Consider the following 12,349-nt stretch of genomic DNA (forward strand, 5'->3'; position numbering starts at 1 on the left):
GTTGCCCCTGGAGTATCCTGGGTAGGACTCCTCCCTCTCATAACCTCTTAATCCAAACTTGATATGGGATGGTGACCCATTTCTAGAGAGACCTCAGCAGAGCCAGCTGAGTTAGGAGTGTTAGAAGCCCTGGATTCTGGTTCTAGCCTGTCACTTGCACTTCTGGTGACCTGAACAGGATTTCTGGGCCTGTTTCTCACATGTACAATGGGAGTGTTCAGGACCATCACACCTGTTGCAGGGCCTGTGAGCCTCTTGTCATATCTTCTCATACAGCCCCCCATTTGTCTGGCAGCCACCCCCAAAGCAATGCTCTTTGCACGCCCGTGTACAAGACACTACTGGGCCATCTTTACTCTCCACCACGTTCAGTGCATTAAGTGTAGACTTTGCACACCTTTTTGATTGGTTCCTCTCATTAAAATGCCAGCTCTGGGAAGGCAGGGACTTTGTCTCTTTTGTATGCCAACACAGTAGGCTCATGGTTAAGTTCCTGTGCGGGGAAGGAACAAGAGGAGTTGATGTCATCTGAGCAGCAAGCTCAGGTACATTCCTGGTCACGTGAGCTGTGCGGTTTCCTCCTCTGTTGGATGATGAGCTCTCTCACCTAGACATCGGTTACTGTCAGCTGTGCAGATTCCGAGTTCTCTGCCTACCGCTCGAGCCGTGATTCGGGGAGGGGGTGGGAGGCTCAGTGAGCTGTTGGTACCCATTTCTGTAGGCTGGAAAGCTAGGCTGCCCTTGGTAGGAATCTCAGCCAAAGCTGTGCTGTGGTGATACTTTGTGCTGTAACAAATAAAGCTTGCCTGATGATCAGACTGCATAGCTAGCCACACTAGTTAGCCACAGAGGCCAGGCAATGGTAGCACACACCTTTAATCCCAGCACTCGGAAAGCGGAGGCAGATGGATCTCTGTTAGTTCAAGTCTACCCTGGGCTACACGAAATTGATTCAGTCTAAAAGAGAAACAGAGATCACACCTTTGATACCAATACTTGGGGTCACACACCTTTAATCCCAGCACAGGAGCTGGGCAGCGAGAGGACTGTAAGGGGGAGCAGACAGGAACTCAGGCCATTCAATCTGAGGATTCCTAGGGACAGACTCACCCATTTGGTCTGAGGATTCGGCAGAGATTAAGAACTAGTGGCTGGCTGCTCTGCTTCTCTGATCTTTCAGCATTTATTTCTTTTTCTTACTTAGGGTTTTTATTATTAAAACCAATTAGAATTCACGCTACACTGTGGTGTCCAGAGGACCTGACCCAGGCCACCACCATGGTAACCTCAGCTCAAGTCCACCACCCCCCGAGACTCCCATCATGAGGGACTATCCAGAAACAGGAGGGGTGGGTCTGGCCCCTAAAACCACAGTGGTAGGAGGGACAGGGCAGGGTGAGGATAGGACCCTATGGTGGTCAGGTTGACTGCAGATGCCGTGTGAACCACTGTGCAGAGGCTGCATCTTGGGCGACTGTGCCAGGGCAGGAAGAGACCAAAGAGTTGCAGACCCCCACCCGCTGTGTGCACACCGGAGAGGCCAGCCCAGCATTCATGGACTTGTACTCTGGTAATAGGGCCCAGCTAACCGTGCTCTGGGCATGTATGATCACCCATGTGCCCTCCACAATAAAGGGCACAGGGGGCAGTATGTTGGGGGCCCTGGGATTGACAGGGAAGCTGGGAAAAGAAGCAGCTTCAGGGTGAGCCACTTGGGGTGCAGAGAACTTACTCATCCTAGGTGGCTTTGGTGGGGGCCTTGCAGTAGACTCTAAGGAGAGCCACAGCAGCATCTGAGTCCTGGTGGGAGAGAGTTGGTCGTTGGGGGAGGGAACCCTGGGTCACCAGGGGACAGAGGGCCTATATACCCTTCCTGCCAGAGTTCTCAGCCTGTAGATGTGTTGAGAGATTGCCCGAGAGAGCAAGCTTTTTCTTTTCTTTTTTTTCCTCCCTCCTTTTTAAGGCCAGTTTAAAAAGAATTTCTTTTTCCTTTCTCCCTGTGAACAGGCCAGGGGCTATTACGGAAATAGTAAACAGAGGCCCCACAGAAGCGGCCTGTTTTAATTAGGGCATTAAAGTAGCTTAACGCTTACACTTTATATTTTTGTGAACTTGATTGTATAGCATTTTAAGCACCTGTGAACGTTTTAAGGCCTCTGGGCTGTGGTTATTTGCAGTCTCACAGGAAAGCTTCTATTTAAAAAGCAGGCTGTGGCGAGGGGCCTTGCAGACATCTTCGCTGTTCCTCCTGGGGGAATGAGTCAGGTCGCAATGTTGGCATGTGGCCCCATGATTCCTGGATCTCACCCAGCCACCCCAGGGTCCCTCCTGCAGGGGTACACCCTCCTGGGTTGTTGGGACTTGGGGATGCTGAGAGTCTAGCTGTTATGCTCAGAGGCCTGATGGTCTTTCTCCAATGTGGCTCCTATATGTCTTTGTCCCTCCCTTTTCTAGCCACTGGGGTGACTTGGATTACCCGCAGCAGCTCCCAGCTCCAGACCCCTTCAATCTCCTCTCCATCCACTGTCTGTTTGCTCAGAAACCTGCCAGGGCCTCCCATCAAGGTGGGAAGAACTATAAAGGCACACCCTCCCATTCACCAAGGCCTTGGGCAGCCTTGGGTGCCCTCCATTCCCTCACATTCTCCCACAGCCCAGCCTGCCCCTGATTCCCTCATTCTCTTAGCATCTAGTCATCCTGTTAACTTCTGTGTCTATATGTGTGCGTATATGTGTTCATATACTTGTGTGTATGTGCATACATGCACGTGGAGGGCAGAGATCGAAGTTGGGTGTCTTCCTAAATTGTTCTTTGCCTTTTTAAAATTTTTTTCTTTTTCTTTTTTATTGAGACAGGGTCTCTTGCCGAACCCTGGGCTTGCCAATTAAGCTAAGCTGGTGGGTCATGGCACCCCAGGGATCCACTTGTCCAGTGTCCCCAGCACTGTGATGGCAGACATGTATCACCATGTCTGACTTTTTACACAAGGGCTGGGGATGGAACTCAGGTCCCCATTCTTGTGTGGCAGGTCCTTTACCCGCTGTTCTGTGTCCTCAGCGCCCGTTGCTCTACACCAGTGGTTCTCAACTTTCCTAAAGCTGTGGCCTTTTAATACAGTTCCTCATTATTTTGTTGCTACTGCATAACTGTAATTTTGCTGCTGTTATGAATTGTGATGTAAAGATCTGATATGTGGGATGTCTGGTATGCAACCCCGGTGAAAAGATCACGACCCACAGGTTGAGAACCACTGTGTTAGGCTCTGCACCGAGCACACAGCGAGCTTCCCTACCCACTGGAGCTGGCCTTCAGAGGAGGGGAATTAGGCACAGACCAGGCACCTGAGTGGCCACCACAGGGCAGGCCTAAATGCCCTCTGGACTCCCTCCTGTTAAAGGCTCCATCCTCAGCCTGAGGCAGTGTTGGGAGTTGGCCAAACCTTTAAGAGGTGTGGCATAGAGGGAGGAAGTGAGTTGACTGGGCATGCCCTTGAAGGGCACTGGGGAACTCACGGTCCCTTTCTCTTCTTACTTCCTATCTGAAAAGTAGCATTTGGAGATGTCTCCCACTAATAAAAATGAAAAATGAAGTCCCCAAAGAAGGGAAGAATAAGCCAGGGCTATTCTCACATGACCTCCCTGTTTCTTGTTCATCAGAGATAGCCTGGGAATGTTGACACCACAGTGATGGGCAGAGGTCACCTCAGGGATCTCTCCAGGGTGCCTGCTCTTAAACAGCTACCAACCCAGGTCTGGAGCATGTGGGGAGTCTAGGGGAGGATTGGAAAGGCTGCCCCAGCCTTCTCTGCAGGGGGAAGGTCAGAGAACATCAGACGGGAAGCCAGTGGGCTGAAAGGGTGAAGGGGCCCAACCAAAGAAACACCTTGCATGCTTTTGGTTTGGACAGAGCCTGGGTTTGTTTGTGCCACAGGACCATTGTACACGCCACCGCCTTCCCGCAGGTTGCCTTCTCCCAGCTGGTCCATGGAGAGTCCACTCCCTGGCCATTTTAGTTGAAACACCCTTATTGTATTCTGACCACGCCCTTGCTTCATTCCCCAGTGTGTGGCTCAGTCTTCGCCTGGTACTAGTTTGTTTCTTTGAGGTCAGAGTCTCCTTAACACGTGGAGTTGAGAGATCTTCTTCTAGTTGGGACTGAGTGGATTTCCCGCGGGTGATGGCCACCCAAGAACCTTCTCTGAGTCCAGTCTTGGCTGGCAACTGTGTGGCTGGTGTGAGCCCCAGAATCAGCCATGTGGTGGTAGGCTGCAGGAAGCGTCTGTCTCATAGGCCTGCAGCCTAGTTCCTGGTCCTTGGAACAGCATGGTGGCCAGGCTTAGGACTCAGAGCAATAGCCTTGGTGATTGCCACTTCCACCAGCCACCAAACCCTGTCGTTAAGGAAGGGCATGCCTTCCATTCTTGCCAAAACCTTGGCTGTGTGTCAAGCTATATTCCCTTCATGGGGAGTGCCAGAGGGTGGGGCTAAAGACCATGTTGGTTTCATGGACGGGTGAAGTGCAGAGGCCACTGATGCCTGGGACTGCATGACCTGGGGTGCGTCCAGCAGGGGAAACATTTTGATCAAAGGGAGCATGTTCGGCTGACCTGATGATTTTTTTCTCTTACTGATGAGAGCTTGGAACATATTGATTGAGGTGATCAACATTAGATCTTTCATAGTTAATGAGGAGCTGTCTGATTGATATTGGAAACAGTCACTGCCCGGGGCTTTTAATGAAGCCTGTAGAGTGGAGAGAGAAAGACACTTGACATTACAGGTGGAGGAGTGTGGGCAAGGGAGGAGGAGGGCTCTGTTCCAGCTACTGCCCTCCGTCCTTGAAGCCTCAGAGCCTGGCTCTGCCCATCACTTGGTCTCTGGGACCCTTTGCATCATCTTCTGTGAAATGGGAATGGTACTGTTTGTTCTCTCTGGGGGACTTGGTGGCTTCGGAGGGTCAGAAGTGACGCTGCTTGTGAAACTCTTGGCATGATGGGGACACAGTGAAGTTTCCTGTTGGTACCTGGTTGTGAAGTTGGTGCTTCCAACCTGGTGAAATATTTCTTTCCACTGCTGTGGGTGATAGTGTTGAGCTAGGCAGGGCGTTGTTCCTCAGGAGAAGGCACACACTGCCTTCTCTGACCAGCATGTCTTGGTGTTCTTGGGACTTTGCCAAGTGCCCAGTCATTGGGTTCTGTGTTAGCACAGGTGGGGGAGGGAGGACACATGGGATTTGACATCCCTTTGCCTAGAGCAGCATTTGGACATAGTTGGAGCTTAGTAATTTTTTTTGAATGAGTATTAAGAACAAACATGCTTGGAGTGGGGGTGGGAGGGGATCTAAGAACCAAGGACAATATTTCAGAGAAATGGAAACTTAAGTTGACACAAACCTGTCCTCGGCAGTTTTATATTCAAGAGCCTGAGGTAGAAAACAAGCCAGCTGGTTTTCAGTGAGCCCATGGTTATATTATGGTCTGCTCCTGTGAATTGGGTTAGACTGCCATAAGTCTGCCTGAGCCCGTGGCTGACTGTTGTATGCCCGTGTGAATCTTTGGCTAGACTGTGGTACAACCTATGTGAGCCTGTGTTTAATTATGGTATGCCCACATGAGCTAGTGGTTAGACTCTGGTGCATACAAATGAGTTGTTGGCTAGACTGTGGTATGCCCAAGTGAGTTTTTGGTTAGCTTGTGATATGCCTGTGTGCATCCATGGTTAGACTGTGGCATGCACATGTGAGCTCTTGGTTAGACTGTGGTAGGCCTGTGTGAGCCTTGGTTAGACTGTGGTAGGCCTGTGTGAGCCCTTGGTTAGACTGTGGTAGGCCTGTGTGAGCCTTGGTTAGACTGTGGTAGGCCTGTATGAGCCCTTGGCCTCACCTTACAGAAGGGCGTTGCTGTACTTTGTTGGATGTTGTTATGTTTGTTTGTAAATGGGGAAACTGAGGCTTGAGGGGGGAACTGGAGCTGCTCTTCCCTAGCCCCAGCACCCTGGAATGGGACAACAGCGACTGTTTGGTTTGTCTCACTCTACTGTATTCTCAGAGTCCCCCATCCCTGTACAGTGACCCAGGATCCAGGCTCCTCAGGAATTCTAGCTGAGCTGAGATCTAGTCTGTAGGCCACCAGGCTGAGGCCCCGGGCATTGACCCCCCCTCTTCTCCACCCTGAACAGCCTCCTCTCAGAGGAGGGATGAATTAAAGAAGAAAGCATCTAAAGGGTCCATGAGGTGCTGAGTCAGAGAGCTTAAGACCTGAGTTCAGATCCCCAGCGGATGTGGCGGAGCACGCACCTGTAGCCCAGTGCTAGGGAGCTGGAGTGTCCAGAATCCCTGGGGGATCTTTGACTAGCCAGTGTAGCTGAAGCAGTGAACTCTAGGCTGGTGAGAGGCCCTGTCCCAAAGGAGGGGTGTCGTTCCTGAAGATGATGCCCGAGGCTGTCCTGTGACACGCACACGCCATACATGAAATGCGTGCACACCCCCTCCCCGGCCCAGAGTCAGCAGGAACTGCGTAGCGAGGAGGCCTAGGCGGGGCAGCTGGCCCTATTTGGCCCTTGTATTCAGGTTGCAGGAGAGGTAGTCACACCTCAGGGTGACAGAGAAGGGATGTGACTCAGCCGCTCCTTTCCAGGAAGGCCTGGAGCCAACAGCTAGCACCAGGCTAACCAAGGTCAAGGTCCTCTAGGGACCTGAGTCTGGGAAGAAACGCAGCAGGGACATTGAGAGGACAAGTGGGCCACCTCAGCCAATGCACAGCCCCCGTGCTGACTTTCCCTGAGACCTTCTAGAGATCTGGAGGCAATGGTCGGCAGAGCAGTGTTAGGCCACATTCCTTCCACGGGCTCCAGGGAGGTGTCCCTGTTCTTCAGCCCTGGTCACGGAGGCAGGGCCTCTCTGCACAGGCTGCCCTGTGTCTCCCCTCCCTGGCACTCCTGGCATCCCTCTGCCAGTTCCGCACTTCTCTTTCCTTCCACTTTGGAGGAACTAGTCATGGAAGTGGGGTCACCCTAGCCCAGGATGCCACCTTCTCTTGACTCGATGAATCTCCCAAAGTCCTAGATCTGGGGCCACGTCTCAGGATTCTGAGAAGATGTAAATTGGGTGGGGGGTGTCATGCTTCAACCCAACCCCAGCATCATCAGGAGACATTTGGGGTGAGGGTATCCTCTATGCTTGGAGTTTGGGGACTCCAGGTTTTGTGTCAGCCATGTGTGACTGTTTCCACAGCTTCAGGTGGAGCCACGGATAGGTTGTGCACCATGATGGGGCCTTGGCCAGAGGTTGCCCATGGGTCTTGCTGCGCCCGAGGAGACCTCACCCCTTGAGGGGTGGAGCTCATGTCACCCTCGCCAGCCTCAGCTTTCCACTCAGTAAGGTGGGGATGGCAGTCTAGGTTGCGCTTCCCTCCTTCCAGGCAGTGAAGGCCTCAAACCCATTATTTTATGCTAGGGGTAGGGGCGTCCAAGGGCCTCACTGTTGAGACAAAGAATGTGGGACTTGGAGGAGCATGACCCCAGTGACAGTCGCTGGCTTCAGGAGCTCAGCCCCACATCTGGGTTCCAGCCAGTGATTTGCCAAGAATGGGCCAACAGGACTGAGCCAAGCTCTTTATTGATAAAGTCACAGTGGGGCCTCTGAGGCTCCCCTTTGCAGGGGTTCTGTGAAGGGGAGCTGATTGTTATCCCATTTTACAGACAGTGTAACTGAGGCGCAGGCAGGGTAAAGCCCACTGTGCAAGGCCACCCAGCCAGCCAGGGGCAGAATCACGATTCAAATACATGTCTCCCTTTCTTAGGTGCCTCCGTGCCTCAGTTTACCTTTCCTCTAGTGGAGTCCTGAGATCCCTCCTCTGCAGCGGAACCACTCCAAACTCAGAGGTGACAAGAACTCCAGCTCACTCTGGCAGTCTCAGCTTCCCTGTCCCTCCCTCACACCGCGACTTGAGATCTTTACACGGATGGGAACTGTGTGCGGGGTGGTGAGCCTGGGGCGGTGGTGAGCGAGCGTGTGTTTGCAGCAAATATTTTATAATAGACAGGCCTCGTCTGCCACTTCTAAAAGTAGTGGGGGAAAAAACCCACTTTGAGAAAATAAAAATAGCCCCATTGCCTAAGATGCTGAAGTCATTAGCTCGACAGGGACAGCAAGCAAGTCCTGGGCTAGAAACTTCTGGGACAGATGTCTGCGCGTCTAGGGAACAAGTCCCCACGGTTAGTTTTTGGGCAAAGGGGTCACTTGTCCATATCTTCTCTCCGAAGACTCAGAGGGATGCCTCCCATGAGATATCCATCTTTCTTATTCTTACCAATGACTTAACAATTGATCATCGCTCTTGCTGTGGCCATGAGCTTCTATTTTGTGGAGTCCAAATTGTGCCTGGTGAAATGGGAGCTTGGCTGGGCCTTTGTGCCCATCTCGAGCCTGAGGCCGCCAACCCTGTGCCTGCAGGGTTGAGCCTGAACCGGTGTGTATCTTACAGGGCTCCCGCCGGGAGGGGACGGCACGGAGAAGGGCTTCCTGGGTGCCCTTGGGTTAGATAAGTATTGGCCACTGATGGATGGGGTGGCCAACAACATCACCATGGGAGCCTTGATCCTCCACATCACAGAGGAAGCTTGGTGAGAGGAGTCATTGGGCCCAGCAGAGCTATGGGCACAGGGAGAAATGGGGAGACCGGTTCCTGGCTGCTGCCCTGTCATCTACAGCCAGGAGAGATTCGATGAGGGTCATTGTTTGAGCCGGGAGGGGTGCTGGGAACCTGGGTGTGAGATGCGTGCCTTTCCTCGGGGCTCCTGGCAGTGCCACCGTCCAAAGCAGTGACAGGATGGTGGGCTTCTGTGGTGTGTGTCTGATTTGTCTGTGGGACCAGAAGTTTGGATAGGTTTGTCTGGCTACCTCAGTTGTTTCTGTGGCCTGCATCACCTTGTGAGCAATGGATCCTCGCCGAGAGTCCTCTCCTGTCCTCAGGCATTTCTTAGGGACAGCTTTTGTTGAATGAGTCACTGTTGGTTTTCCTGGGGAGAAGATGACTGTGTTCAAGAGTGCAAAGCTCAGAGGAATTTGGGATCAAGCTCTGGTCAGTGACCAGCTGTGCGTCCCCAGGCCAGCGGCCTGCCCTCTTGTTTGGTTTTGTGTTGTTTGGTCTTGGTCTTTGAAATGGAGGCAAGGATCCATGAGTCCCTGTTTTACATTCGTTTCCTCATTTGTCAGGTGTCCTGTGACTGTCCACCTGGGCTGTCATAAAGGGCTCCCAGGGAGGAACACTCAGGACTGTTCTGTAGTCATGGCCTTGCTCGTTGTGGGAATTTCCAAGTTACCAGGGCTGTATGAGGTCCCACACTTCACTCACGGTGGCCCCAGGAGACTCATGGCTCCTGTCTACTGTGTTTGGGCACTGTCACTCTGTCATTCCCCTCCAGTATCATTTTAGTTAGTTAGTTAGTCTGTTTGTTTGTTTTCAAGATGGGGTTTCTCAGTAGCTGTGGAGCCAGTCCTGGAACTCAGGCTGTGAGTTCAGGCTGGCCTTGAACTCACAAGAGATCCGCCTGCCTCTGCCTCCTGAGTGCTAGGATTAAAGGTGTGCGTCCCCACCGCCTGGCTTGTTTCGTTTTGTTTTTTCCTTAGAAAAAATCTGACTTTGTAGCTCTGGCTATCCTGGCTATCCCTGTGTAGACCAGGCTGTCCCCAAACTCACAGAGATTTGCCTGCTTCTGCCTCCTGAGTTTTATGCCTCTCTCCCTCCCAATATTTTGAAGCCACAGTTGGGGATACTTTGGACCAGTGGACTCTGTACATTCTTGGTCAGATTACAGGCCCCAGATCTGGCCTGGAGAGAGCCAGAGTGGAGCCTGGGAGTGAGGGTGGCTCAGCAGCCCCGGTCAGGCTGGATTTCTCCCTGTAGGGTCTTAGATGCATCTGGGACCCGGTGGGAGTGCCTGGGGCACGGCTTGTCCTGAGCACAGAGTTTCATGAGTGAGTGTCATCGAAGGAGTGTCAGTACTCCTGGGCTCCCCATCAGTAGGAACGGCCCAGGGAGCAAAGCATCATTGCTCCTGGGGCCTGGTTCATACCCTTGTGACTTCCCCTCGGGGCTGAGATAGAGCCTTTCAGCATGGGCAAGGTGGAGATGAACCAAACTTCATTCTGTAGCTGCTGACCTTGGCTCTCTACCCACCACCACTGCTGCCCTGGGCAACTGTCCCAGTGGCCTCCATGTTTGAATGATGAGGCCAGACCCCAGGCTACTGCTATCCTTGTGGTAGCTTGAGAATCTGAAAAGTAGGCTCTTGGCCACACGACCCCCCCTTGTGCCTTCTCATCAGAACCCATCTTGACTTCCCTGGCCGAGTTCTCCTGATATACCCAGCAGGTTACTGTGGGGTCCTCAGTTGTGCATGCCACCTGAGCCCCAGGGATGGCTGTGAGGTGAGATCCACAGTGTTCTGGGCTGGGCCCAAGGGTCTTAGATACTCAGTCTCACCACCCACCTCCCTTCTACCTCCTTTCCTGCTCCCCCCTTCCCACATTACTCCCCAGTCCTTCCCTCCCCCTCAGCCTGGGGCACCAGGGAGAAAACAAAGACTCATGGATCTCTCTTTTTGGCTTTATTTATTAAAGACAAACTAATATGGGAGACAGGCACAGAGCACCAGCAGCAGTGGGGGAGCTTAAACATTATATTAATCATGGCAGCGGTAATGAATGCTTAGGAACATGTCCAGGCTGCATGGGGGGTGCCCGATGACTGAGACAGGCTGCTGCGACAGGGATAGTTGGGAAGCCCGCTCATCTCAGCTCAGGCTGGGGATACCATACTCAACTGCACCCAGGGCCGGACTGGAAGCAGCCACAGGAGCCACATGCTGCTGGTCCAGGCACGGGCTTGGGGCTGTATGACACCCAGGAACTTCACTGGGTCCCAGGAACAGTGCGGGCTCTTTGTGATTTTGTTGGGGTTCAGGTGGGCATGCATTGGGGTTCAAGTGGGCTCGTGTTGGGATCCAGGGGTCCAGGTGAGCATGTGTTAGGGCTGAGGGGGCTCCCTTTCTTGTGTAGTTTGTACCCAGGGTTGGGCATCTGGTGAGTTAGTTTGAGGAGCTGTGTTGTGGCATGAGCAACAGCCATGGCGGCCTGTGCTCTTGACCTTTTTGCAGAGAGCTCTCACGCCGCCACAGAGAGCGGGACTGCAGGGAGGAGCTGGGAGGAGCTGCTCTAGAGGGCCAGACCTGTGTCCAGGGTCCTAAGCCTGGTGACTGAGAGTCCCCAGAGTATTGTCGGAGCCACAGAGAGATGTCCACTGGTGTTTCCATTGCCCACCTGTTTTTCCACTAGGGTCTGACCTGGTAGCCCTTAGCAGGACAGGTAAAAGCCCAAAGCCTGTGTCACTGTCCTCCTGTTAGTGTGTCCTTGTTTGCTTCTATCTTTTCTGGTTCTCTCTGGCATCTGTGGGAGGAAGACCTAAGTTCTGGGCTGTTGTTGCCCAGATTGTTGGCTTATTCGTCCATCAACTCCCCGGATCTAGTGGTTTACTGCAGGCTGCCCTCAGGGAATCCCAGAATCGGATAGACGAGGCAGCTGACTTGAGCTGGGAGCTGGGAGGCCCAAGAGCTGTGGGTAGGTGCTTGGCTAGCCTGGAAGTCCGAGGCCAGCTGCCTGGATGGGGACAGCAGTCTGTGTTCCGCGTCCCAGTGAAGATGGGAGCTAGGCTGTCCTGCTGGACACAGGATCTCGGACCCCCCACTGGGGTACAAAGTGACATGGAGGCTTAGAGGTGACCGAGTATGTTTCGATGGCGCCAGAAGGCAGCTGGAGCAAAGGCCAGAGTCACAGCCCAGAGGGCCTGGGGCCCCCAGGGTTGGAGCAAGGCCGTAGCTAAACTAGCATTTTGTGTTCTTTGCCCGGGGGCTCATTCACGTAGCTCACTCTGCTCTCTCGCCCTGCGTGGTCTCCTTTTTCATCTGAGCTGTTCCTGGGCTCAAGATTAGGCCCTATAGGGGGTGTGAAGTGAGATGGTGTGCAAGTAGGGTGTTTTGTGGGTGGGTAATGGAACCCCACTTTTCATCCCGCCTCCCACTGTCAGGTCTCGCCACTTGAAAGCCAGTGTGTGTGGTGCTAATGTGGAAAGCAGGACTGGGGCCACAGGGATCCAACTTACTGAGATATGATTGTGGGGAAAGCTGGGGTATCGTTGTAGATTTGGGACTTCTGATTGCCCTGACCACTTTAGTGGGGCCTGCAGGAACAATGCAGGTGACCAGTGGGTCCCAGGGCTGGAGCCTGGGACACAGTACTTTGGTGTCCCTTCGATGCCTGGCCCTGCTGGTGGTCAGTGCAGGGGGTGAGGTGG

At 53.1% G+C, this 12,349-nt stretch overlaps 1 protein-coding gene across 6 annotated transcripts in view; it reads left to right on the forward strand.

The window, feature by feature from the left end:
* Positions 1–12,349, forward strand: part of Cux2 (cut like homeobox 2) — a 175,782-nt gene that overhangs the window by 33,005 nt on the left and 130,428 nt on the right. The window lies entirely within an intron of this gene.

Source organism: Myodes glareolus, chromosome 2 (assembly GCF_982192425.1).
Source record: "Myodes glareolus chromosome 2, mMyoGla1.1, whole genome shotgun sequence".
NCBI classification, from domain to species: Eukaryota; Metazoa; Chordata; class Mammalia; order Rodentia; family Cricetidae; genus Myodes; species Myodes glareolus.